At 47.1% G+C, this 25,790-nt stretch overlaps 1 protein-coding gene across 5 annotated transcripts in view; it reads right to left on the reverse strand.

The window, feature by feature from the left end:
- Nucleotides 1-25,790, reverse strand: part of KCNIP1 (potassium voltage-gated channel interacting protein 1) — a 370,449-nt gene that overhangs the window by 125,868 nt on the left and 218,791 nt on the right. Inside the window, exon 1 of one of the 5 annotated variants that reach the window (XM_027468252.3) lies at nucleotides 523-614. The exons of the other annotated variants lie outside the window; for them this stretch is intronic. The gene's annotated coding sequence lies outside the window, so the exon portion shown is untranslated. Of the gene's footprint in view, nucleotides 1-522; nucleotides 615-25,790 lie in introns of those variants that run through there. 5 annotated transcript variants of the gene reach the window in all.

Genomic DNA, 25,790 nt, shown 5'->3' on the forward strand with positions numbered 1-25,790 from the left:
ACTGCTAGCAGGAGTTGTCACAGAGCGAGGTTTAGGTAGGAAGCAAAGCATGCCGGTTCAACAGCTGCATCTTACTGACTTAAAGCATGATCCTACTGCCAGTTGATTAATAAAAGACAACCAATTCTGAACGATCCACAAAGTAAGCTTTTCAGCATGTGACCTGTTAACTTGGCTCTGTTCAAGAGGAGACTGAAATTTGTACCATATAAGCTGACATAACTAGAGAAGCCTGAACTAGAGATCACTGAAAAAAATATTATAAAAAGCTATATTACCCTTTCTGGTATCAGTAACTTGAATATTTCATATTATCTCCACCCACTCTCGGTTTAAGAATGAACTGGAGAAGCAGCCGCATGCATAATTCTCACAAACATGCATTTGTTATGTGGTATTCACATCTGACATAAGACAGATCTCTTTGTCTGCATATCTATATGGATCTGCAGTTATGTTCTCCATTCCAGTTTCATTTTCATTTACAGCATTAGAGCTCAGAAATAAAGACAATACTCTGACCTTGTTAACAGGCTGCAACAGCTTGAAGGAGGCTTACTTTGTTCAGTTACATTCCCAAACTGCACAGTTCAAACAGACCAGTCCAGACTTACCTGCAAAAAAACAGAATACAAATGTTTAAGTTTGAAACTTAGCAAAAATCTGTCACTAAGAAGTGAAAATATATAATGAATCCCTGAAAAATGTCACAGTCATTACAGCTGAAATAACTTTTTGCAGTATGATGAATTATTTGACTGTACTTTTTTTTTTTCCCCAGCCTTTAGATCATTGATAGCTTTTCCTTGATAATTTCTTGATAATCCTGATAATTTAATTATAAAAGGTTGCACCGTCAAAGCGTAAAATATAATATGTTAACTTTCTTTTGCTTATAGAGTACTGTTTTGTCTCTTAATAGTCTTGCTCCCTTCCTCAGCTTCCCTTCCCTGCTGCTTCACAGTGCAACACAGCACCCCAGCACTGCTTAAAACAACGTGACTGGGACAAGCAGTTTGGGAAAGATTCTTGTTGTGCACTATTAATCAAGCTGTTACATAGAAGGAAGGTAATGAGCCCCCAGCCACATGGCCAACTTCTGTTCCTACAGAGGAAGCAAGTGCTTGGACCTCACCCCACGCAGTGCAGTCAGCTGAGCTTCTCCAGCAATACGAGCGTATCTTCTGCCTCCGACAGTTTCCTTTACAGGGGACTTGGGGAGAAAATGCCTGAGGGAAGTATTTTCTCCTGTCACATTCATTAATGGTGAGCGGGGACAATGCCCCACTGCGGGCAGTGGGAGGTGGCAGGGGCTGCCAGCAGGGGACAGCAGTCCTGTCACCGAAATGGGGACAGGTAGTCCGAGGAGTGCTCCTCTGCCACAAGCTCAGGGAGAGGTGCTGACACAAAATGCCTTCAGGCTCGGCACTCTGCCCCTGAGATTTTGTTACTGCCCCACACAACTTGTGCTCGCTAGGTGGGATAGCAGCAGTGACACTGCTTGCCAGGTGCGTGATGCTGTGTGCCCCGAGGATGTTTTCACTCCTCACTGCTTTTTGTTTTCACTGCTTTAGCCGAGTGTGGAAAATGTGCCATCATCTGTCATGAGGGAGGTGGTGAGAAGGAGGATCTGCTGCTACAGCTGCCTTCCTCAGGAGCAAAACCACGGCTCTCCGGGATGCCTGCATGCAGCAGCCTGGAGAAGAGGCCCAGTGAGCCTCAGGGACAGAGAAGTGCATCCTCCACTGCACAGGGTGTGTCGGACATCACGTAGCAAACAGCAAACTCCTGCTGAGCTGTGAGAAGAGGAGCAAGGCAAGCTCCGGCAATCTTAAAGCTGAGGGACATTTCTGTGCTGTGCTATAGTCAGTAACGCATTTCAAAGGAGTTGGTCTAAAGCCAAGGCAAAAGTTGGTGGCTTAAAGTGAAGCATCTCAGCTGCTGCCTTTCCATGCTAGAATCACAGTGCAAATGTGGGGACCTCCTCATTTGGCATAACCCTGGGCTGCTGAAACAACTGCAGTAAAAATCTACTTCCCATTTTTATTAACTTTGCACAGAGTGCCTCCCAAAACCAGGCCTAGTGAAATGATATCTTAAGATTTTAGGGCAAAGAATCCAACACTGTGAGCTGAATTTCTGAACAGTAGAGCCAGTCAGACCCATGCTGATATTTGGCTATGTGCTATTCTTCTGTTGAGAAGAGATCAACTTAATGTAAGAGAAGCCAATAATGCCTGACATGACTTTGTCCGTCTTCATTAAACACTTTGTTTCACATTACTCTCTTGTGTACTTCTAGAATATTTTTCCTTCATTAGACTCCTCAGGAATGACAAGATACATGGACTTGGCAGCTGACACTAAATAAGAGGTATTTGGTGATTTTGCTTTTAATATAAAAAGTAGGTATTATCTGCCATCCTCTGAAAAGGAGACTGTAAACACTATAAGCTCAAGAAGAATTTAATGGCACAACAAGTTTCTTCCCAAGTTCCTGCTGTGTATCTTCTCACCGTTGTTTCACAGCCCGTGTGTGTGGCCCTATTCTGTCTGGCAGCTGCTACACAATTCCCATTTCTGATATTTCCATTTATATTTACACAGAAAGCAACATCTGCACAAGAGTTCAAGAAGTAAAGGATTTCTTGGGGAATGGGGCAAAAACATAAGTATATGCAAATCATTCCAGCGAAAGAAGCTCAAGGAGGACGCTGTGGTTGGAAGGATTCTGAGAAACAGGGAGAAGCAAATAGGAAATGATGGCTTTATACCTCTCTGCTAGGGGCTCAAGGAATAAAAATAAGATGGAATAATATCAGGCTAAGCCTTCCACCCCCACTTGGTGATAACTCATTGTTTCTCCCATTATAAGAGTTGAAATCTTCATCTAGACACTATATATACATATATTATATGTATATATAAATAATATGGACTGGGAAATACCTAACTTCATTCACCATTAAACAGAACCTGGTATAAAGAGGCTCTGCCACTGTTGTCTAGATAAACACCGAGTAATAACCACAGCAGGTGATGTTTATTGAAACACGGTACTCTTTTGGCCAGATGGACATTTGATTATGAATATTATGGAAAAGGACATCTGCACCAGCTCATATTAAAAGTGAATTATATCTAGAGATAATTCAAACAGCACTGGAGATGCTTCCCTAATGTGCTGCAATAGCCTTGTGCAATTTAGGGCAGTTAGCTCTATTTAAAGGAATATAGAGGCACTTTGGGTTAAAACACAGCTTACTGACAGACTCTGAGAAAGATGTAATGCTGATAATAGAGATTTTGGAAAATTAAAACCATGAATTTCCACATTATCTGAAAAAAAAATAAAAAAAAATAAAAATTATATGCTATCAGAAGTGTCTGAAATAATCCATCCTGCCAAATCCAGGATATTCCAGTGCAAATCCCACACCCTACAGCCCTGTACTGCCACGTGCTTGGGGTCTCAGTGTCTGCAAGGACCCAATGGGAATGGCCAACCTCGAGCAGCCACCTAAGGCTGCTGACCCTAACCCTAACCCTAACTAAGGCGCACAGAGCCCTGCCTGCTGGCTGGCCTAGCAGGGACTTGCCACCGACACGACCCAGACCAAGAAGTCCCTGGAAGGCACATCCAAGCCAGGACTAGAAGGGATCTTACCCCCACCTGGTGGCTTTGTCATAACTGTCAGGAAACACCGGCAGAGCCGGCACCAGCCTGAGCCTGCAAACAGCGCTCTCTCCAAGCTGCGTTTCAGCCTCACCAGAAAGGAACCGCGCTGTTTATCAACCCCTGGCAGCTGGCTGCAGGCCCCGTGGAAGCCCCCTCAGCTTCCTGGGGTCCAACCCTACCGAGGGACCTTTTGGCCCGTGATGCAGCCGAGCGCCGCCCCCCTCGCTGCCTGGGCACCCCCGGCCCCTCGGCAGGGCGCTGGTGGGAGGCTGCTGCCCTCTGCCGAGCACACAGCCTCAGCCTGCCGCCCAGCAGCACGGGGAAGGAGAAAAAAAGGTGCTAACGAGCCAAACTGGGGTTTCTCCCCACAAGGAATTTTCCTTTCCTGGTGAATAACTGACTGCGCTCGGTGCTGTGCTGACTGGGCACATTAAGGCCCGATTTGCAGTAACCTTACGTGGCTGTACAAATAGGTTTTCATATTTGCGCGTAATCCTGGAGAGATCTGGTCTTCCTACAGCAGTTTGCATTTGCATCCAACCCCCAGCACATGCACAAGAACAAATAAGCCTCGGCGCATGATGGCGAGCTTGCACAAGACAGAGGGGCTGCAGCACGCCGCTGCTCCGTGCTGGCCGCAGCAGGAGCAGAGGCAGCCCCAGCAGGAGCAGGGGGTGGCAGTCACTGCCAGCACCCCCCCAAGCCCCTCCGACAGGGAGCTCTGCCCCTGCACAGGCACAGCCAGCTACAGGCAGGAGTCGGAGGAAGGAATGCAGAAGCAGGAGCCATGGGAGCAGCAGGTGCTTTTTATTTATTTCCCCAACCCTCAGGCAAAGCAACCCCAGATAATGGCAGTCAAGGGGCACACGGCGGAGAGCTCAGCCCCAGAGTTGCTCGGGGTGCCACCAAGCTGGAGCAGCCAATGCTGGCCTGCAGCCCAGGGAGATGCTGGCTCCAGCCAAGAGCATCCTCTACGGCTTGTTTCACGCCACAACCTTGCCAGGCTCAATGTCAAAGCATTTATAACTTTCATTCAAACAAAGTCAATGCATGTTAAAACATGCAAATATGGTCATAAGCATCCCATCTTATTTGCATTATTGAATTTCTGCCCTTAAAAGTAAAGACTGGCAACGGGGTGCTGGGAGGCGATAAGAACATGGCAGTGCCTGTCCCAGCCCTGGAGCACCTCCCAGGCCACCTCCCTGCCCCTGCCCCTGGCAGAGATTTCAGCCAGACGCAGCCTCCTCCAGTGAGGATTGAAGGGCAATGGCCATGGAGAAGAAAAGACTGGGGTAAAAGATAAAGGAATAGGGGAGGGTGCAATGAAATGTAGTAAGTGTTGGTTTGATGCGGCTGTACTCTAGATCAGGCTGCAAGGAGGTGAAAGGATGTAGGAAGAAGATAGGAAGTGCAGACTGCACAGAGAGATGTGCCAAGGGGCCCTTTGTGCCAGCAGCTGGCGGCACCCGCAAGGTCCTTTACAGCTTTTGCTCCTCATCCTCTTTTCTCTAGCACAGCACTGGAGGGACATCCAAGTCAGGACCATTAAAAACATTCACTGGTCTCTTACTAGGGAATATCCTAAACACCATTTTTCTTTCCATATGGCAAAACAGAAGATTATGTGAGGTAAGAACAAGACAAAGTGCTTAAGGACCACTCTGACCTGTAGACCAGTTGCTGCAGAAGAAGCAGACACTGACCCTGCAGTCGAAGATTGGTGTGTATTGCCTTCTGGCTGGGGCCAGCTGCAGCAGGTGACCTGACAGCTTCTCACACAGCACGAAGCGTACAGGCAGGGTCAGCAGCGACTCTGATAACTGCCAAAAACGATGGGCTTTGCATTGCTTAATACTGTCTCTTTGTAAAATCACGCCCGTAACGCTCCAGCCTTCTTTCTGGCTTTGCATCCACCTTTAGCAGAGCAATGCACAAAGCAGCACTTCTCAGGAGCACACCTCCCCGGCACAGGGGAGCCGTCTGCAAGTCACCACGTGGTGGTCATTCTGACAGCGGCTCTGGGATACACACACACTGCATTTCACACCTCTTAGGAGGAAAGCAAGAAAAGCCAAACCTCCTCATTATTGGAAAGTTTGCTGTATAGACTGCTAAGACATTTTCTTCAAGGTACAAAGAAAGGTTTCTTCCATACCATAATCACTGTGCTCCCTAACAGCTTCTCTCCATTTATGACCAAAGGAACAATCTCATGGAGGAGATCATGACCCTGAAGCTAGAGCAGCTTTGTGTTATAGGGTTGCTTTATGAAAAAAGCCTGTAGCAATATAACATGCCTTTCAGAGTAAATTACCAAACATTTGGCACTGGCATAGGCAGGCACCAGATCTCCAGACAAAGAAACAATGAATAATCAACCTGCAGTAAATACAGTAACTATTTGGCCAGTTCTTTCTATTCCCACTTCCATTTTCTTTGCATTTCCCAAGAAAACTTGTTATCCTGTGACTTATTCCTTTCACTCTTACATCTGCTAAGGATGTAAAGCTGTTACCTCAGATTTAGACAAACATGGTGATGTTTTAGTACCCTGTATGTGTAAATGCAAACCATGTTCAGCCGCTGTCAGGAAGACTGAAGGCTGGGAATCAGCTGTTATGGTAGGCGAGAGAGGAAGCAGACCCCAGCCCAACAGCCCACCCCAGGGGGCCAGGGTCTGACCCTTTTTTCACAGCTGAGACACGTGGAGCTACAGGCAGTCAATCTCCTGCAGGTTCCCCCCAAATCCTCTCCCGTGGCAGTTTCTGCACCATCAGGTTAACAAGTCAGGGCCCCCAGGGCCCCTCTGCTGGGAGTAAGGCAGCAAGGATCACCCCCAGCAAACCCCAGCTCTTATGCAGCATAGCAAAGCAGCTTCCTCCTTGCCCGACTCCATCAGAAGTATCACTCAAAACTTGTAGGAGATGAGTCCAATTTTGTCTATTCTGTCTCCCTTCTAACACAGCTGATGAACCGAACAGCCTCAGTTTTAAGAGCACTCTCAGGGGTTGCAGGAGTAAAGAAAAGGTACAGATGGTGTCACGAAGACACAGTTTATCTTAACGTTACTGATATCCCACTGCATCAAAGATGAACTGTCATAGTGCAAATGCTATGGGATGGATTATATCAGCACCGATGGGCTGAGGTCAACTGCATGAAGTTCAACAAGGTCAAGTGCCGGGTCCTGCACCTGGGGCGCAATAACCCCAAGCAGAGCTACAGGCTGGGAGATGAGTGGTTGGAGAGCTGCCAGGCAGAGAAGGACCTGGGAGTGATGGTGGACAGTCGGCTGAATATGAGCCAGCAGTGTGCTCAGGTGGCCAAGAAGGCCAACGGCATCCTGGCTTGTATCAGAAACACTGTGACCAGCAGGGCTAGGGAGGTGATCGTCCCCCTGTACTCGGCTCTGGTTAGGCCGCACCTCGAGTACTGTGTTCAGTTTTGGGCCCCTCACTACAAGAAGGACATCGAGGTGCTTGAGTGGGTCCAGAGAAGGGCGACGAAGCTGGTGAGGGGCCTGGAGAACAAGTCCTACGAGGAGCGGCTGAAGGAGCTGGGCTTGTTCAGCCTGGAGAAGAGGAGGCTCGGGGCGACCTTATTGCTCTCTACAGATACCTTAAAGGAGGCTGTAGTGAGGTGGGGCTTGATCTGTTCTCCCACGTGCCTGGTGACAGGACGAGGGGGAATGGGCTTAAGTTGCACCAGGGGAGTTTTAGGTTAGATGTTAGGAAGTACTTCTTTACTGAAAGGGTTGTTAGGCACTGGAACAGGCTGCCCAGGGAGGTGGTGGAGTCACCATCCCTGGAAGTCTTTAAAAGACGTTTAGATGTAGAGCTTAGGGATATGGTTTAGTGGGGACTGTTAGTGTTAGGTCAGAGGTTGGACTCGATGATCCTGAGGTCTCTTCCAAACTACAAATTCTGTGATTCTGTGATATTCCATGTGGTTAATACCATTTAGTAAAGCGTTCAGGCATGTGGGTATTCCCAGCTCCACTCAGATCACTCAAGGATATACTGAGCTCTCTGGCCAACGAGATCTAAGCACGTGTCTAATTACCGATGTGAGAAAGGTCTGGAGATACTGCAGTGATGGATATGGCACAAAATCCTAAGCGAAAACAAAATCTTCTGAAAAGTGAGTGGCTAAATTGAATGAGCTACACCCTGTGTAGCTGCTAGGTCAGAACGCTCTGCAGGCTGCTGACCCGTAACCCAACGCATTTCAAACAAAGCAGTACAGCTCCTGGTTTTATGGCATGAAAGGCTCTCCTTAGTATTGCTTCCGTTCAACTAGCCCAACGCACAGGCCAAGTGTTTTCATTATCAGCCAATAACTGACAACCAGTACAGAGATGAGTAACTGAAGACTGCAGTCCCTGGAAATCTCTAGGGAAACTCCTCATTATTGTGCTGAGACAGTGGGCAGGGGTGAAGGAGGAGGAACCAGGCCGAAGGAGGTTCCCTGTAAGCCTCATGAAATCCATACAGCTGAACCATGCTTGCAACACCACTTTTGTATCAACACCTAGAGATTACAGTATGGAACTCTTTACAAAAGCACAAAGATGTGTTTGGGGAGCTCCAGAGATAAGCCCCTCAAGTTTCTGGCTGCACCAAAGAGTAGATGGAGAAAGGCCAAAGCCCAAACACCTGCTTTTCTGTTACTCTAGTCCTTCCCTCACAGCATATGGTAACAGTGGCTTTTACAGAAGACCCAAACCATGTAACTTTCTGTTGGAGATGTAAGAAAAAGAGCTGAAAGCACATTTCAGCCAACCATTCCCAAACATATTTTTGCCAACAGGCAGCTGAGGGGACACAGGACACCAGCCACAGAAACTAGGGATGTAAACTTGTTACCTGATGTTTTTTTTTTTTTGGGGGGGGGTTGTTAATAAAAACATCTCTCAGATTAGGAACATTAACAAATTAACAAACAGAACTGTTTCCCTTAGCCAGGTACCAAGTGCAGCACAACCCGCAGTGGTGTTTGTGCTGCTGAGAGACTGAGCAATCCTCCTTGGAGTACATTGCTCCCTGGGTTTGTGTAGGACTGGTAAAAAAATAAAAGGCTTCATAAGCAGCTGGAGATTTCTTACCATGATTTTTTCATTTCCTGTGTTATCACAGGCAATTGGCATAGCAGCCGATAATCTTAACAGACTGAGAGAAACATTTTTATAAAGAGACTCACGGGAACTAACTTATCTCCAGTGAATTCATTTCCACTTCCAGTTTTCTATAATCTCAAAGGCCATCTTCATTTCATACTCCTGTGTGGCTCAGACGATATGAAAAGTGTTCTGTCACAATAGCATCAAAATGAGAAAAAGTATTAAACCTCTTCTGTGGTACAGAGCTGCTTAAAGTTCAGGAGTTTGGAGTAAATGTAAAGTTCCTGGGGTTTTCTTTTCAAGTTACAGTGCACCAGCTAAATCATTCCCCAATTTCTAATGTTTTGTTACAACCACATTTAGAATAGGATAGGACAGGACAGGACAGTTCAGTTCAGTTGGAAGGGACCCTCAAAGATCATCTAGTCCAACTGCCTGACCTTTTCAGAGCCAACCAAAAATTAAAGCACAGTACTGGGGGCATTCTGCAAATGCCTCGTGAACACCGATGGGCATGGGGCATCAGCCACCTCTATAGGAAGCCTGTTCCAGTGTTTGACCACTCTCATGGCAAAGAAATGTTTCCTACTGTCCAGTCTGAACCCCTCCGGTGCGGCTTTGAGCCATTCCCACATGTCCTAATGTAATGGGTTTTCATGGAAGGGTTTGGTAGCAGGGTGCTGCAGGGGTGAGCAGAGCCCAGCAGCTGCCCCGTGTCACAGGGAACCTGCCACTGGCCAGAGCCAAGCCAGTAAGCGATGCTGGTTGGCATCACTGGGAGTATATTTAAGAAAGGGGGGAAAAAAAAAGTGTGAAACAGCAGCTGGGAGAGTGAGGGGTGAGAAGCAGCCCTGCAGCCCCCAGGTGAGTGCAGCAGGGGGGCAGGAGGTGCTCCAGGCACACAGCAGCAGTTCCCCTGCGGCCTGTGGAGAGGCCCCTGGTGGAGCAGGCTGTCCCCCTGCAGCCCATGGGTCCCACATGGAGCAGATCTCCACGCTGCAGCCCCCCCATGGGTGGAGGAGCCCCCGGTGGAGCAGGTGGATGTGGCCTGGAGGAGGCTGCGGCCCATGGAGAGCCCCCGCAGGAGCAGGCCCCGGGCCGGAGCTGCAGCCCCTGGAGAGGAGCCCCCGCAGGAGCAGGGGGGCTGGGGGGAGCTGCCAGCACCCGTGGGGGACCTGTGCTGGAGCAGTTTGCTCCTGGGGGATGGATCCCGTGGGACACAGCCATGTGGGAGCAGTATCAGAGTGCCCAACCTTCTCATGTGCCCTGCCCTGCACACTGCCCTGTCCCTGTCTGACAATGAAGAGCTGACAGAGGTGGATCCTCTACATGACGATGAAGAGCCCAGGGAAGCAGATCCTCCAGAGGATGATGACAAGGAGATGGAGGCGGATCCTCCAGAGGATCATCAAGAGCACAAAAAGTGGATCATCCAGAGGAAGACCAAGAGCCCCTGGAGGTGGATCCTCTAGATGATGACTTTGAGCCCAGGGAGGTGGATTCTCCAGATAACAACAAAGAGCCCAGGGAGGCAGACTCCCCCTGGATTTTTTTTTTTTTTTAAATGGAGTTTAAAAATATATATATTTAAAAAAAATGGCTATGTGGAGACTATGGAGGTGGACACTCTCATGAATGGTACTGAACTTGTGGTTGGGGACAATCTGAATAAGATGTCAAGGCAGAGGTGGCCCCTCCTATAAAGGATGGTGTGGAGGTGACCAAGGTGGTTCCTCTGGAAAATGGTAGCACTGGGGGTGTAGAGGTGGCCCCTCCAGTTGATGGAGTCAAAGGCACCTATCCTTGTGGCCTGTCCTGATGTCAGCAGGAGCCAAGGTGGCCCCTCTGGATGACAGTGGTGAGGGAGCCAAAATGGCCCCTCCAGACAATGGCATCAAGGCTGTGGAAGTGGGTAATTTTGAACATGATGTTGCAGCCATGGTTGTGGACAACCAGGAAAGTGACGGTGAGGTCACTGAGGTTGTCCCTTTGGAAAATGACAAAACGGAGGTCACCAAGGTGGCCCCTCTGGAAAATGAAGGCATGGAGACCCCTGAGTTGGTGGCCAGCTGATGGCTCTGAGCTTGCTGAGAGGGAGCAGAGAAAACAGCCGTCCCACAGCATGGGGTGTGGAGGTGTAAGTGCAGCCAGCCAGAGCAGGTCTCTTGGCCATAAGTAGACTTTCAAGTCTCCAGTTGACTACAATTACTTCATCCTTTCTTCCCTGTCCTCAAGTAGAGTGTTCCCTCCACTTGACCCCATCTCACGTTCTGTTTTTATCATCGTGCCACATTGCCTGTGGTCTACCCTGTTTCTGAAACACTGGAGCCTGAGAAGATTTGTATCTGACACGTCATGGAAAACAACCACTGTACAATTTGGATTCTGCAGCTATAGGGAGGAACACGCAGCAGCACAGTAGGAAATCCTGTCGCTCATCTTCAGCCACGAAAAGCCAGTGAGGTCTTTTATACAATTAATACATGGTTAGGGGGTAAAGTGTAAGAAATTAGGCTTCAGGTACGACAGACACTATGCCTATTACATGTACTAATTGCTTACTATGTATCTTTTTTGCCCATAAGCAAACTTCATAACTGCACACCTTACAAAAGACAGGAATCCAGCTCTTGAGATGAGATCCTTGCTCCTGAGAGGCACCGGCCCTCCAGAAGGATCAGTGCTCAAGCCCATGCCCTGTTGGCAGAGATGAGCATTGGCCTTTTCCACACAAGTAAGTCATTTTATTATACTCTTCAATCTTTATGGTATGTTGCATGATGAAGCACTTACTATAAGTGATAATCCATTTATAAATGGGGAAAGGGTAGCATTTCTGTGCACTTCTATGCATCCCAGCTTTGTTAGACAGCTTGTTTTTCAGTTAAGAGCCTGCTGTGTTAAAAAAGACCACAACTAACCCTTTGCTCCCTTAGGGAGGGAGACACGTCTGCACAGCACCAAGCACACAGGGCACTCAAACGTGCTGATGTTGCCAGCTGAGATGACAGAACGGTTGTGTACAAGGAATGGCTCTTTGGTTGCCACTAGAGCTGATTCAGGCAGGTGGTTATCAGAAGCCATCACTCCACTGACAGATCAATAACCTCATCAGAAGGGGAGAACAGACACAGACTTGTGCAGCAGAACCCAAGGACATAACTAAAATGAAGACAGAATTATTTTGCAATATTGAACTTACATGTTCAGCATGATTTGATCGCTGGGCAGTATCACCAGGGTTATGCATTACAGAAGGACAGAAGAAGCAGCCAGCCCTACAGATGAGGTGATGGCAGTTGATATACAACAGCATCAGCCCACGGGTGCATGGGCACCAGCTCTCTGGGCGAGCACCAGGCTGATACAGACAACAAGAGGCAGCTGGCTAGCTAAATTAGCAAAGCAGCTGGTTCTGAGCACTTTCATTTAACTTACGTACATAAATTAAGAGCCAAAGATTCTCTTCCTCTCTGCTCTGTTCTGAATTACATCTCACAGCAAGAATGAAACGTGGTTTTACAAGTGACAAAGCGCACAATACAAGGGGAGTAATTTGGATATCCTACCAGCATATTACAGCAGTCCACCCACAAAGCTGACTCTGGAGGGAAGGGACTTGCTACTCCCACTGTCACAAAAACATGAAATTCAAGTTCTTCTCTGCCCTGCAGGGATGGGGCCAGCATCGCTTTATGTTTTCCAAACCCACTCAAAATATCCAACACTGAAAAACTCACAGAAAAATAAAAGACATAAAAACACACATATGTTTAATAGCTTGGGAGCAATCTCATCTCTTTGTGATTGGTACTGTATTCAGCCGCTAACTCCAAGTTAAAAATAAAAATAAATATAAGATGTGTCAATGGTTTCAATTTTGAAATGATGTTGAAGGACAAACTGGCTCACATTTAACTTTTTATTTTAATTCTCTCCCCAAAGGTAGTGACTCCCCTACCCTGGCCTTTGTGAAATGTTGGTCAAACCAAAATCTTATTTATTGATGGTTTGCTTTGGCTAGTAGAATTTGAATCTGCGATTAGATATCTCCTACCACAATATCACCTCTACAAAGCCGGTATTTTAACAGCAATCTGCCTCTCAGTATTTGTCCAAAGACCAGTGCATGCACACTGAGTCCATTAACTGCATTTCACAGAATCACAAAATTGATAAGTTTGGAAGGAATTGCTAGAGGTCATGGTGCAAGCCCCTAGCTCAGGCAGGAATACCTTGCCCAGAACTGTGTCCATACGGCTTTTGAATCCTTGCCCTGCTTTAGGAAAAAGCCACATGCTAGGTGTTTCATAGACAGAGCTCTCATCTCGTGTACAAGAGCCCTGATTTTTCTGGCATCTGCACTCTATTACACTGTGAGTTCATTTTTCATAAAGCAGGTATTGCATCTATTGCTGCTGCTTTTTGTTTGGATGGGTTTTTTTGATCCTTAGTACAGCTCACTGAATACACAGGTCACAAGTTATTGTCAACAGGAAAGCCTGCTGCTTTCACATTAATTTGAAAATCATCCTCCAAGCAAGAGGACTGAAACAAAATCTCAACGTAGTGAAACGAGATGTCTTTCACTGGTGCCCAACTTTCACTTTCCCAATGTAATTGAAGTAAATCACAGGCAACTTTAACCATTTTTTTTTTTTCTCCAGAGACCCCTGGGAACAGTCTAATGTCTAATGGACCTGGATGCGTACCTGCTGCATGACCAAAGAGGGCTGGTCACCAGGTGTATCAAGGCCCTCTCCTTGTCCATCTCAGAAAAATAAACTCAATAGACAGAAACAAAGGACAGACCTACCAGGTCCTATGTCTCCTAACAGAGATGCTGGGACACTGCTGCTCTTCAGGTTACCATCAGAGTGTTCTTAGCTTGTCCTGTGCAAACAAGGGCAACAGTCCCATCTTAACCAGGGTGGTAGGAAGAAGAGAGCTTGGCTCCCTTCCTTATGCAGTGCGCTAGCTGGCAGGAGATACCCTGCCTCTCTTGCTCCTTGTCCCACAGCACGTTCAGCCATGCCATGAGGTGTTCTTGCAGAAGCACAAACTCCCAGAGCCTGATAGCTATTATTTGGGTGCTGATTTCTGTAAAGTGTAGCTATAAATTATCTCAGGCTCTCCTTGGATTTCACCTCCAAGCGAACCAATTTTCTTCTCCAGAGAAGGAGATGATTACACAGCTCTTGGTCAGTGATCAGCAGCTTTCATTCATGAGTCCTGCCATTTGCAAGGGTTGTGTCAGATGCTCTCTACTGCAGTGACAACACCGGGGAGCATCCCAATGACTCCCTTCTCAGCAATGCTGGAATACTCCTGCTCTATCAGAGGCTGGAAACAGCCCATGCTGCAAGGAAGATCACTGCATGTGATTAAAGGAGAAGGGGTGACCACAGACTGGCAAAACAGATGCCTCTGTGGCACATGTAGGGGCAAGAAATAACCCCCTATTACCTGAGCTACATTTCCCCCCAAGGACCGGCTGCATACAGACACAGGCACTTCATCTCTGCAGAGCTGTTTAAAGAACACCCTGCTCAGATAATTCCTTTCCTTTCCACGAAAAAGGTTACTAGTAGACCAAAAGCATATTTTTCTTTATGTACAGAATGCATTAGCTCGGTCTGCCGAACTGAATCATAGGCTACTAAGTGCTCTTGGCATTCCCATCCATGGGTATAGCGCCAAGCGTCAATGACCGTCGTCTGTACCCACAAAGATGGGGAGCTGGAGTGGCAGCATTACTCACCATGGAAAAAACAGCACTGTCAGACACGTCATCTCTGCCCCATTTTGAAGAACAGCTCTGAACTCCTGGTCGTTACTTCTCAGTGGGAGGTATTTCTACTTTTCTGCCTCCAAAGCAAGCTGTCTTAAGCTATGCAGAGCTTTTTTTCGTGCAACTCCAACCAAATTTTAAATGCAAATAACTGAAATAGGATTTATATAAAATAGAAGCACGGGGATTTGCATGTTGAATACCTTTGAAACAAGAAGAGCTAAATATAGGGAGCTGGATACAGCATTCAAACTTACAATCCTATTTCAGTTGCTAAGCATAGAGTGATATTCCTCCATAGGGTTAAGATAGTCTAAGCAACGCTGTTGATTTGATATCACGCATTAAGAAGAACTGTCACTTCACATTAAGGATGAGGTAGTCAAAAATACTGAATTATTTTAACTGCAGTCCCTCTAAATTATTCTGCAAGGTCAGTGGGAGCAGAGATACACCTACACTGATCCAAGATCAATATTTGCATGGCAAGAAAAGAATCTGTGCGAACAGAGGGGAAAAAAACCACACACACAAAACCAACACGACCCATTTTTGTAGGGTTAGAAATATATTTGGCTAAAGCAAATTAAGCAGAATCGTACCCAGAGGCAGTCTAAGATGAAGCTAAACGCTAGCAATACCCACTTTGGGCAGACTACTGCACCTACAGAAGCACATACAGAAACGCCTTCAAATCCAAGGCTTCCAGCCACAACCTTCTGCCACACAGCGCCCTGGCTGAGGAAGGTCCTTGAATATCTAAATGCCAGGAGGCTTCCCTAGCCAGGCACCTTCCTCGGAGACTCTCACACTGAGAGCTCCCGAAGCAGCCCGTGTGGGCAGGTGGGCACCCATCCTGCTGCCTTCTGGCACCTGGCAGCAATGTGCCACTGCGCTGGGCTCAGATGCCTTACAAATAACAAATAAGCATCTAGACCATACAGAATATGCACAATAAAGAAAAAAAAAAAAAAAAAAAAAAAAGCATTCTTGAAGAACATCCAGCCTTCCTGGCCTCCTTTACCCTTTACAGCTGCCTCCCGAAGGATCCCATCAGGCAGTCCCTAACTAGACCCAAACCAGCCCTATCCAAAGCAGCAGCTCTGCCTAGCACCCCCCTTGCTTCCCAAGGATCGAGAACTTTATCACCCCGAGGCAGCTGTGCCCAAGGCAGCCTGCAAGCACCGTGTCACCCACAGGGCTTTCCCTGTTAACAAACAGCAGGGCAGTGGGGTGCTTTCCCTAGCCAGTTACTGTGCATTTCTCTGCAGAAAGCCTTTTCATACACGGGATTTATACTTTGCATCAACATGTAAATTGAAACCATAGCTGGCTTTTAATATATGCAGCTCCTCACGAGCTCTTGATTGAGATCAGACAATGGCAATCAAGCATGCCAAGAGGGAATGGATTGGAGCTGACCTGCACGGGTACTTCCATACCATCTACACGTGAATGCAAAACACAGCCTCATCAGCAAACATTTTCCCAATTCAAACTGTTCCAAAGGTCTGCTTTAGGAGGCATTCTCTGACCTGTTCATCTGGCAGAGCTGATGCTTATTTGTGACTATATTTCAAGCAGGCATTGATCTGTTGGGATGGATAAAACCTCCCTATTACAGTTGATGCCAAAGGGAAATACCTATCCGACCACACGGGATGAATTACACAGCATCTCCCAAAGCGCTCCGTGTAGCTAAGGGCAAGCCTGTGATCACCCCTTGGGAGCTGCCTCACGGAGAGCCAGGCTTGAATGGGGAGTGCAGAAAATTAATTCTGCAATGCCGTGGATGGTGCTACAAGCTACATGCATTTTTGAGCTAAATTAATTTCTGCTGTAGCTGACCTGCAGCTGAGGAATGCTGCTTACTGGGCTGGGAATAGCTTGTTTGTTGGATCTATAAAATATTGTTACTTAAACAGCCCAATGAGCTCCTCTGACACTAGCTCTTTTTCCCCTGAAGGGTTCTCTCGCTAACTGGAGTTATTGATCCCTTTGGCTTTAGACAGGAAATCATCACTGCATTAGCAAGCACCAAAAAGGTCTTCAGTCCCTGGAGCCTGTTCCCTGACATGCCATTGATTTGACTTTTTAAAGCTGGGAGTGCCGTTAAACTCTTTTCTGATAAAAAGCGTGGTAATGTGCAATGTATTTGCATTTGCCTTCTTGAAGTTTCCAAGTGCACATCTGTGTATGACTTTTCAAACATACCTCACACAACTGGTGCTGAATTTGGCTGCAAAGCTGTGCTACTGTATGTAATAGGGAGGAAAACACGATCCGTGCAAAATTGTCACCTCCATCTCCAACCTCCTGGGCCCGCAATCTTAAACCGGCTGCAACACTCAGGGTCATAGCAGTTCTTGGGCTGATGTTAGATTCACATTACTCTCTGATGTTAGACTCCCATTACTCTCTGCTTCTTTTCTGAGCCAGCTGACTTCAGCAGGCAGCTCTTCCAAATAGTCATAAGTAATCGGTAAAATCTGGAATTCCCCCACTGCACTACATCAAATTGCAGTATTTGCCACATAAATACAGAATAATGACTCCTGAAGTTGTGTTGTGGTGTTTCTACATTCACACGTTATTCTGAGGCTGGATTTACTCATGTCCTAACAAATGCTGCAATGCTTCATTGGTATAAAAGGTCAGAGCTGTTGATGTCAGTGTAGCAGGGCACAAAGTCCAGGCATGTCTGTGGGAGCACACACATTACCTGTTCAGCAAATCCATTCTGCTCAGATTTGATTTTGATGCTGCATGCGAAACGAGAAGAGAAAAAAAGAGTTGTGCCCAGCTGCCTGCAGCATTAAGCCAGCTCTTAGCGTCCTCTGATGAGTGTCTCAAATTTAAACCAAGGGGATATTTGGTGGTTTGATCTTCTTGTGGGAAATAACATTTCAATTTTTTAAACATGCCTTTGCTAAATGGTGATGTTATCTGTCCAAAGTGAATTTCCGAGGCAGCTCAGGCAAGGGGGAGAATCGAATTGCCTTTATTACTGGCAATCAGAGCTACACTGAGACCGGATTGCCAGGCCACTAATCAGGTGAAAGCAGTGGTTCTCATTCCAGCGAGATTACCAGGACAGTACCTGGGGGCAGAACATGGCAATGTTCTCAGCAAGGAGGAAGGGGATGAATATAACAGGTGTCCAGCTCTCCACATGTCCCTCACACCACTGGCAAATTGTTGTTTTAACAGTGTGACTTCCCAGGACACCCCTGTGCTTCCAAATGCCCCAACGGCTGGTGGTGGTGACACAAGGCACGCTCTGGGCGCTGCCTGCTGGATTTCAGGCAGTGACCATCAGCAGCTGCAGTCCCTGTGCAACCCTGCAGGATGCCAGGACTGTAGGACAAGAGAGGGCAACACTTTGCACTTGGAAGCAGAGGGCTTTCCAGCAGTGCCCCCACCCGCCTTTAAGGCTGCACCTACCTTTCAGTGATTTTACTGAAGAGTTTTGCTCCAACTTGCTAGTACACAGCTCTGTGAATTCGTGGCATCTGCACTGAAAACATCCCACTTGAGAAATGTGTGATTGGGGCACTAATGAAGTGATCTCTTCAGCTGTGAGCTCATTTACAGAGAACATGAATCAATTAAAAATGGCTTAGCTTCCACAAGAGCATGCACGACCTCCATATTAATTTTAAATTTATAGAGCAATTTAAGAAATGTTATTTCCAATGACTGCCTTGGCAGGACCCAGCAGCTCCAGGAGTAAACCACAGCAAGGGCTGAGAAGGTTTGCAGTCGATGCAGGTGCAGTGTGTCTGGCTGAAGCTCACCTCTGGGGTATTGGCGTGGCCAGTACTGGCTGCAGTCAGTATGCCACAAAGACTAGCAATAACTATGATTTTTAAAGATCTGCTCTAGCAAAAATCTATCCATTTACTGAAATTCTCTGAATCAGCAATCTGATTCAGTCTCTGCATTTTCCAGTCTCTGCACTGGATGTAAGGAAGTGAGGGGAACTTTCTGAGCTTATTGCTGAAACTGAATTCCTGGAGAAAGAGTCCTGAGACATTACAGTGCCACTGTTATCATGTTCAAAAGCCGATACCCGAATATTCTTCCCAATTTATTTTTAAACAGAAGCTTTTCCTATCTGTGGTACGATGAAACAAGTTGACTGTTAGCTGCATCTGCCCAGTATTTAAAATTGTGACCCCTCCACTGTGACGCTGCGCAGGCATCTCCGAGTGACACAGAGCAGAAGTGAAGTAAAAGCAATTTCTTCTTTTTTAAACAAGAAAGATTTATTATGGGATATTTTGTAGGCAGCAATACAGTTTAATGAAAAAAAAAATCTTGCTTTAACCTAAGTGATGTTATTTGGCACAAACCTTTTTCCCCTGATCAGCTGTTTTGACTGAGTCTGCTGCAGCCTGCTTGTATCACTTCTCTAGGTTCATTTTAGCATCTCAGTAAAGAAATGTAAATTCAAGTGAACAATGAAAAAAAATGAAGTGTTGTCATGATACACCACCCCCACTGACAGACACCACAGTGATGCCAAAAATAAGCCAAACCTCAGGTTACTTCCAAGACTAAAAACCAGCCAGTGTAACTTCAGCTGTGCGTAACACGAGAGCACTTTTCATACCAAGCTTTTTCAATGCACCCATTATTTTAAGTCTACTTCTTAGTGAACAGTTCATTTCCTTAAGCGTTTAATTTATAGCCCTAATCATCGGGTTTAGCAAGGAAAGTCGAGACCCCATTAAACTCCCATCTCATGTTCCTCAGGTTTACAACGTAAACCTCAACAGCCACAATTTGTTTTCGTCTCTTAATCAGATGATAAAAAACGATGAATAAATGCTGCTTGTGCTGCACTGTGGAGCTGTAAACCGTGGGTGTGCTCAGCCCTGGCCTGCAGGAACACAGATGTGCGTGTTTCTGCCTCTCAGGCTGCTTCACAGCATCGCCGTCTGGTTGAGGTGGGAAGGGGCCTCGGGCTCTGTCCAGCCCCAGCCCCGCTCCAGCAGGGCCACCCCGAGCAGGGTGCCCGGCACCTTGTGCTGGAAGCTCCTGGGGTCTGAGGGGACCTCCTGTGCTCTGGGTTGTGCCCCCTGCCCCTGGGCACGCTGAGCAGAGCCCGGCTCCGTCCTCTTTTCCCTTCCCTTACCACAGTGAGAAGCTTACAAAAGTGACGGCATCAAACAACCTTCTTTGGGATAAGGTTTTGGAACAGCTACCAAGGCCTACGTGCTACACTTCGGCCCTTTCTCAGGCTCGTGTAGCATTAAAATCAGCAGCAGAGAGGCCTTGTCGTGCAGGCCAGGCCTCGTGTGGTGTTCCAGAGCAGAGGAGGGCAGCTCACGGAGGGGTTTGGCTCTGAAGGCTTTTCGAGCTGTGTGCCTGAATCCAGTGAGGAAGAGGGAGGGATGTTCATTTTCCTTCAGGTCTTTTCTTTTTGACCAAATCAAAGATGAAAACCTCTGCATGGAGTGAGGAGGGAAACGAAGCCAGCCTTCCTTTCTCAGCGCTGCTGGCCTCAGGTTTATGGGGCAGACATCTCTTCCCTAGATGGGATAATGTCGCTTTCCTACGAAAATTTCCAGAGTTGCTTTTAGCTTTGTATAGGGTGCAAAGCACTGAAACAGTCATTGCACAACAGAAATGGGCTTTGTCTTCAGCTAGCTTAGACCTCTCCTGCTCCAAGCCCTTACTAGACAGAACACAGCCTATAGAGGACTTGTAGAGCTTTGGGCAACCCTTCAGAGCGACCTCATCAGTTCAACTTCTGGAAAGTCTGCAATAAATCAGCACTGGGAGCTGGACGATACCTGGAGATCCCTGTGGATAAAGTCACCCAGCAGCATCAGAGTGTAAAACCTGCTTTTAAACAAGATATTTTTTAACCTTGCCATTTGGTTAAACACCGCACAACTTGCAGGAAGGACCTCTGTGGAAATGAACATTTATTCCAAGCCCAGAAGTATGGTCACTATGAAAAATATCACCTCTACGTGCAATTAAAGGACCTTTCTGCTCCTGTGTTATCTGGCACATTGAGCTACAATCACAAGGATGACTCACAGTTTATAATATTATATACAACATTCCCTAAATTATTTAAATGTCAAAATGAATCTGCACGGAGCCTGTGACATTCTTCGCATCACCCTCAGCCAAGTGGTTCTTGCACGAGGTTTGAAGAGGAGCCTGTACAGCTGGAAAGCAACCCCATAACCCAGCAGCTGTGTTCTCAAACTCTGCTTTTAAAAATTAAAGAACCTGACAGTGAGTTGCTTCCTCTCTGCAGGCTCTTTAGACCTTCCTATGCAATTAAACGCAGAGCTCTATCCTGCTAGGAAAAATACAGATTGGTCTCAAAAATCCTATTGAGAGGCGACTGCCCCTGATTAAACTCTGCGGGGCTTTTAAAGGTTAGGACCTAACCTCGGCTCCTCGCAGCTCGCCAGCTTCGGCGGGTTTGCAGCAACATTAATCAGCACGAAATAATGAGGCTGTGAGAGGCACTGTGTGATTTCTTTATTTCAGCTTAATTATAATTTAAAATTTTAATGTCAGGAATTCGACAAGTGTTTGAGCAAGAAGAATCATTGCCTCGACAGCAATTGAGGTCAGGCAGAGAAATGTGCTCAATCCCAAAGAAAAGCAATGAATTAGTCCTGTAACCGCACTGCAATCCAAATTGTCCCGCGGGGTGCTGCTGACAGCAAAGGGGCTGGTTCAGAAAAAGTCTGTCCCCTGGCTCCAGCCAGACTTAAACCCCACCACGGCGCTGATTTCAGCAAATGCTGTGCCTTTGGGAAAGGAGCAGTGACCCCCAAAGGGAATGCCCAAAGGGACATAGCTGGTTGTGCTGCACGGAGGTGCCCCAGCAGCAGGTCCTGGCATCACTGCTGGCAAATGGTTTGCTTCAGAAGATCACCGCAGGTTTTTTTTCTTTTTAAGGGAAGATCATACCCTAAGAACAAGCTTTAGAGACACTACAGAGGCTATAAACAGAAGTGATGACCCCCAGCAACAACCTGTGAAGTACCAAAAGAAAGAAACCAGCCACGTGGTGGCAAGTCTCCTTGCACAGCAGAAGGGGTTTCAGTTCCTCCAGCAGCACGTCTGTCTTCCAGTTCACAGCACATTTCGGAAATGAGTGTTGATAGGCACGGTGGTGATAACAGAGGCTGGAGAGCAGCGTTACTCCCTGGTAGCACTACCCGGGCAGCTGTCACAGCGGACAGGCATTACTGCGGGTACTGCACCAGACCAACACATGGGATTTTTGGGTCCGAGCCTTCTCACAGCCCCTTCTTTCAAGAATGAACAGGAAAAGTCTCTTAACTCAATTAGCTGTGACTATCTAAGCAGTTGCCCAGCATTTATACCGCTAACACAAGAACAGCCTTTGCTTTGATGAAGACAAGGTTTGATGGTATGATGCCAAGCAGAGAGATGGTGTGGTGCTGGTGTGATGCCAGGCAAGAAGATGGTAGGATGCTGGTGTGATGCCAGGCAAGGAGAACCAAAAACAGCAGAAGCAACAGGACAGCTGTCTGGCAGAAGCTGGGAGCAGTCCTTCAACTTATCTCCCATAGGGCAGCAGAACCACAAACAGCTCATTCTCTGTCTCAGCAAGAACCTGAACTTTTAGCACTGCTGCCAACACCACCACGAGGCAAACCATTACCAAGTTTCAAACCATTTGCCATATACCTTGTACTCCCATAATCCATGCTTACAGTTAGTCAAGCAGCTAATCTGTGTGGTTTGCACTGAATTCTACCAAGAAATGGCAGATCCATGGTGGAGAACCCCGACCCCTCTTTTAACACTGCCAGAGCACAGGGTGCCGTTCTGTAAGGCGAACCAAAGCCCCGGGCTGCAAGGCTCGGGCACTGAGCAGAGAGATGGAGCCCCTGGTGCTCCAGCAGAGCACCAGGCACTGTGCCAGTCCTGCTGCCAGCACCGCCGCCTGAGGAGCCACAGCGGGCACTTGGGCCTCCCCTTTGGGCAGACCGTCAGCCTAAGGGCTGTGCATCTGCTTCGGGCTCTAAGTGGCTGTGCACATTGTGGATGTCGAGATGAAAAGGCAGAATGAGACTGGAGTGAATGCTGTAATGAGCCATTTCGGTGTCTCATTGATCAAAGAATAGTTGAGGTTGGAAGGGGCCTCTGGAGCCAAAGTACTTAATAGAGGATTAACTTGCACAAGGTATTTGTTCTCCATACAGCACAACGCCCCCAGGGCTTACCCTCAGCGTCCCAAGAACTCCCACCACGCTTTGCAGGACTGCTGCGAGTATGGCCCTGCCTTGGGAACAGCATGGCCCGAGAGCTGCCATGTGTAAATTGTGGACAAACATCTGGGAAGTTCATGTCTGCAGATGTGGCTGCACCGTGCTGCGCCCAGGAGGATCTGTTTTTAAAGGTGTTTCTCTCTGCCTTGCTCCCGAAACACGTCATTTTGATCACAAAGTGTTTTGCCATTCTGTTTCTTTGTGCTTTAAAAGAGTTCCTCTGCCAGGTGAGAGTCTTCTGTCCCTTGAGACACCTGCAATGGAAATAGCCAGCTCTGCACAGCTGGAGATGTGAAGTCCCACCTGCAGAACAGCGATGCTGCATAGGGCTCTGTGGTTAAAGCCCCAGTAGCCTCGATGATGAGGTGTTGTGCATCGGGACAGCAGCAGGTCCTACATCAGCCTAATGAGCCCAACACGCTGTGCCGAGCTCTCACAATTTGAGAATGCCTTCTGAAAGAGGACGGCATGATGGAAAAGCCATCTGCTGTTTTGTGTGTTCTCCCCATTGTTTTATGCTCAACAACTACACGCAGCCTCCTACTGCTCAGCTTGGGCAGAATTGCAAAAAGTTCAGCAAATCGTCCTGAAGATTTCATTGAACTGATTTAAAATGCATCACACACATGAAATAACTCAGATGTTCTGACAATGTCACTGGAGAACATTTTTTAGACATAAAGCAATGAATTTGTTCTATTTTGCATGCCAAACTGACCCACTTTGTTGTTTTAATGGGACCAAACCGTCTTGCTTCTGCCCAGGGGGTGCAGAGGCCCTGCTGCTCTGGAAGGGTAAAATTTTGCCCCACATCCTTGCAAACAGGAGCCCCAAGGCACGTGGAAAATCCCACAGAGCCAGCAGTGCTGTGACAGCCGTGCTTGGAGGTTTGGAAAGGTTTAGGAAGCACGGGGAAGGATTACTTACTATTATTAGCCTATGATCATAATCTAGTGTAAAAGTGCTGTCATTTTGCAACAACAGCGGTGTAAATCACCATCAGCATTAATTCCAACAGGCAAACACTTACTTCTCAAGGAGTCCATTGGCAACCCCATCTACTCCCCCCAAACCCTCTGGATTTCAGCCTTGCCCACCCTACACTTCACTGAGCACCACTGTAGTGCCACAGCGGCTCTGAACACAACAGCAGTACCAACTACTGGATATACATCTATGCCTGTGGTGAAGGCGTTGCGTTGCTGGTAATCTTACTTGAAATTCTTTCAACAGAAGTGCTTTCCACAAACCTACCAAAACCACACAGTGCTGCAATGTATTCTCAAATCATTTAGGTTTAATTACCATCATATTGATCGCAGCCAGCACAGTAAATATCTTGAGGATTTTAATGTTTGTTGTCCCAGTGAAGCCCACTCTGTGTGCCCAGCAGCACACAACAAGGCATGTTTCAATGAAGAGATGTTTTGTTGGTGGTGAGCCACATTTGCCCTGCTAACCAAAAACCTGGCTGTGATTCTGGGAGTGGCTCGCAGCTGAATATTTTTCACCCAGCAGCACCAGAGCACCACCTGGGGCCCTGGTGTGAGCCAGGGCATGGGCATGGGCACCTCGTGGGGCCGGGGGGCATCAGGAGGATAGAGCTGTATGCTGGGGACTTCTCTGGGGAAAGGTGAAGCAGCCACAGTGCAGGGAGGGTGTGCTCGGTGTCCCATGAAAAATTTAGACAGCATCTCCAAGAGCTAGGAGGTTTGGCTACTCCCCATCTGTCACAACCCACAGTATATCAAAGCAATCCTTGTATCTTATGCCCTTTGATCCTGTTACAGCTCTCCTGTTATTTTACAGTCATTACCCATGAGATAAAAGATCTTTCTTTTAAATATGAAATTACTAGCTCTGTTATAGCAGAAACTTATGGAAGACGAGGCTTGTAGGGCTGACTGAATTTGAGCTATTAAAATGATTACAGATTTATTGATGATGGATGATAACGTGCTTGCGCTACAGAAACAGAAATTCCAGTGAGTCTTACTTGTTAAGGACATAAGTTAAAGATATTTGCATTTAATTATCCCCCCCCCCCCCCTTTTTTTTAATTTTGGTGGTTAAACCCCAGAAGGGAAATGCCTGCAAAGGAATTAGCAGCTTTCTATGTGACAAGTCCATTTACGTTGTCTGTGTATTGAATTTGAGGTTTCCTCTCATTCTCCGTAGTGCAACTGCAGTGAAAAATATTCAGAGAAATTACAGGCACGTATGGGTATCTAAATGGGTGGGACGCATCACTTGTGCACTCACCGACAGCCATTAGTGAGCAAACAGCGTGTGAACGGAGCCAAATGACCTGCTGCCTTCCACAGCCAGTGTAATGCTGAGACTCCAGACATTCACAACTGTATTTTGGGTCCCAATCACTATTTTCATAATGTTGTGCATGTGCAAAAAAATACACCCAAGACAACAGCTTCAGAAAGAGATACAAGAACTTGCTTAACTGAAAACTGTCTTCCCTGGAGATTAGCCCTTCATGGGACAGAAGATCTGTGCTGCAGAGATCCCGGGCACTATACGGACACTGAAACATTTAAGGAGATGGCTGTAAAGTCAGCCCAAAGCGGACACGGACCAGAAGAGCCGCTATTTGCTTATTTTCTAGGCTACAGGCTGAGTTTTGGACAAGGAGGCATTCGTAGAGGTGCTGGCCCAAACACCACGTTTCACATGAAAAAAGAGCAGACTCACTAAGCTGGCGTGAATATTGCTGGCGTGGGGAAGGGAGGTGTAGCAGATCGGCAGGGGCAGTACTGGGGCACACCAATGTTGTTTTATGAAGCTGTTCTGGTAACGCGGCCTGGAGCTCTCCTGTACTTAGAACACATGAATGGTGATGAAACACAGCTGCTTCCCAGGGAAGTCTAAATAATAGATTTCAATAAAATGAAAGGGACTGGAAAT

This window comes from Anas platyrhynchos, chromosome 14 (assembly GCF_047663525.1).
Source record: "Anas platyrhynchos isolate ZD024472 breed Pekin duck chromosome 14, IASCAAS_PekinDuck_T2T, whole genome shotgun sequence".
NCBI lineage: Eukaryota > Metazoa > Chordata > Aves > Anseriformes > Anatidae > Anas > Anas platyrhynchos.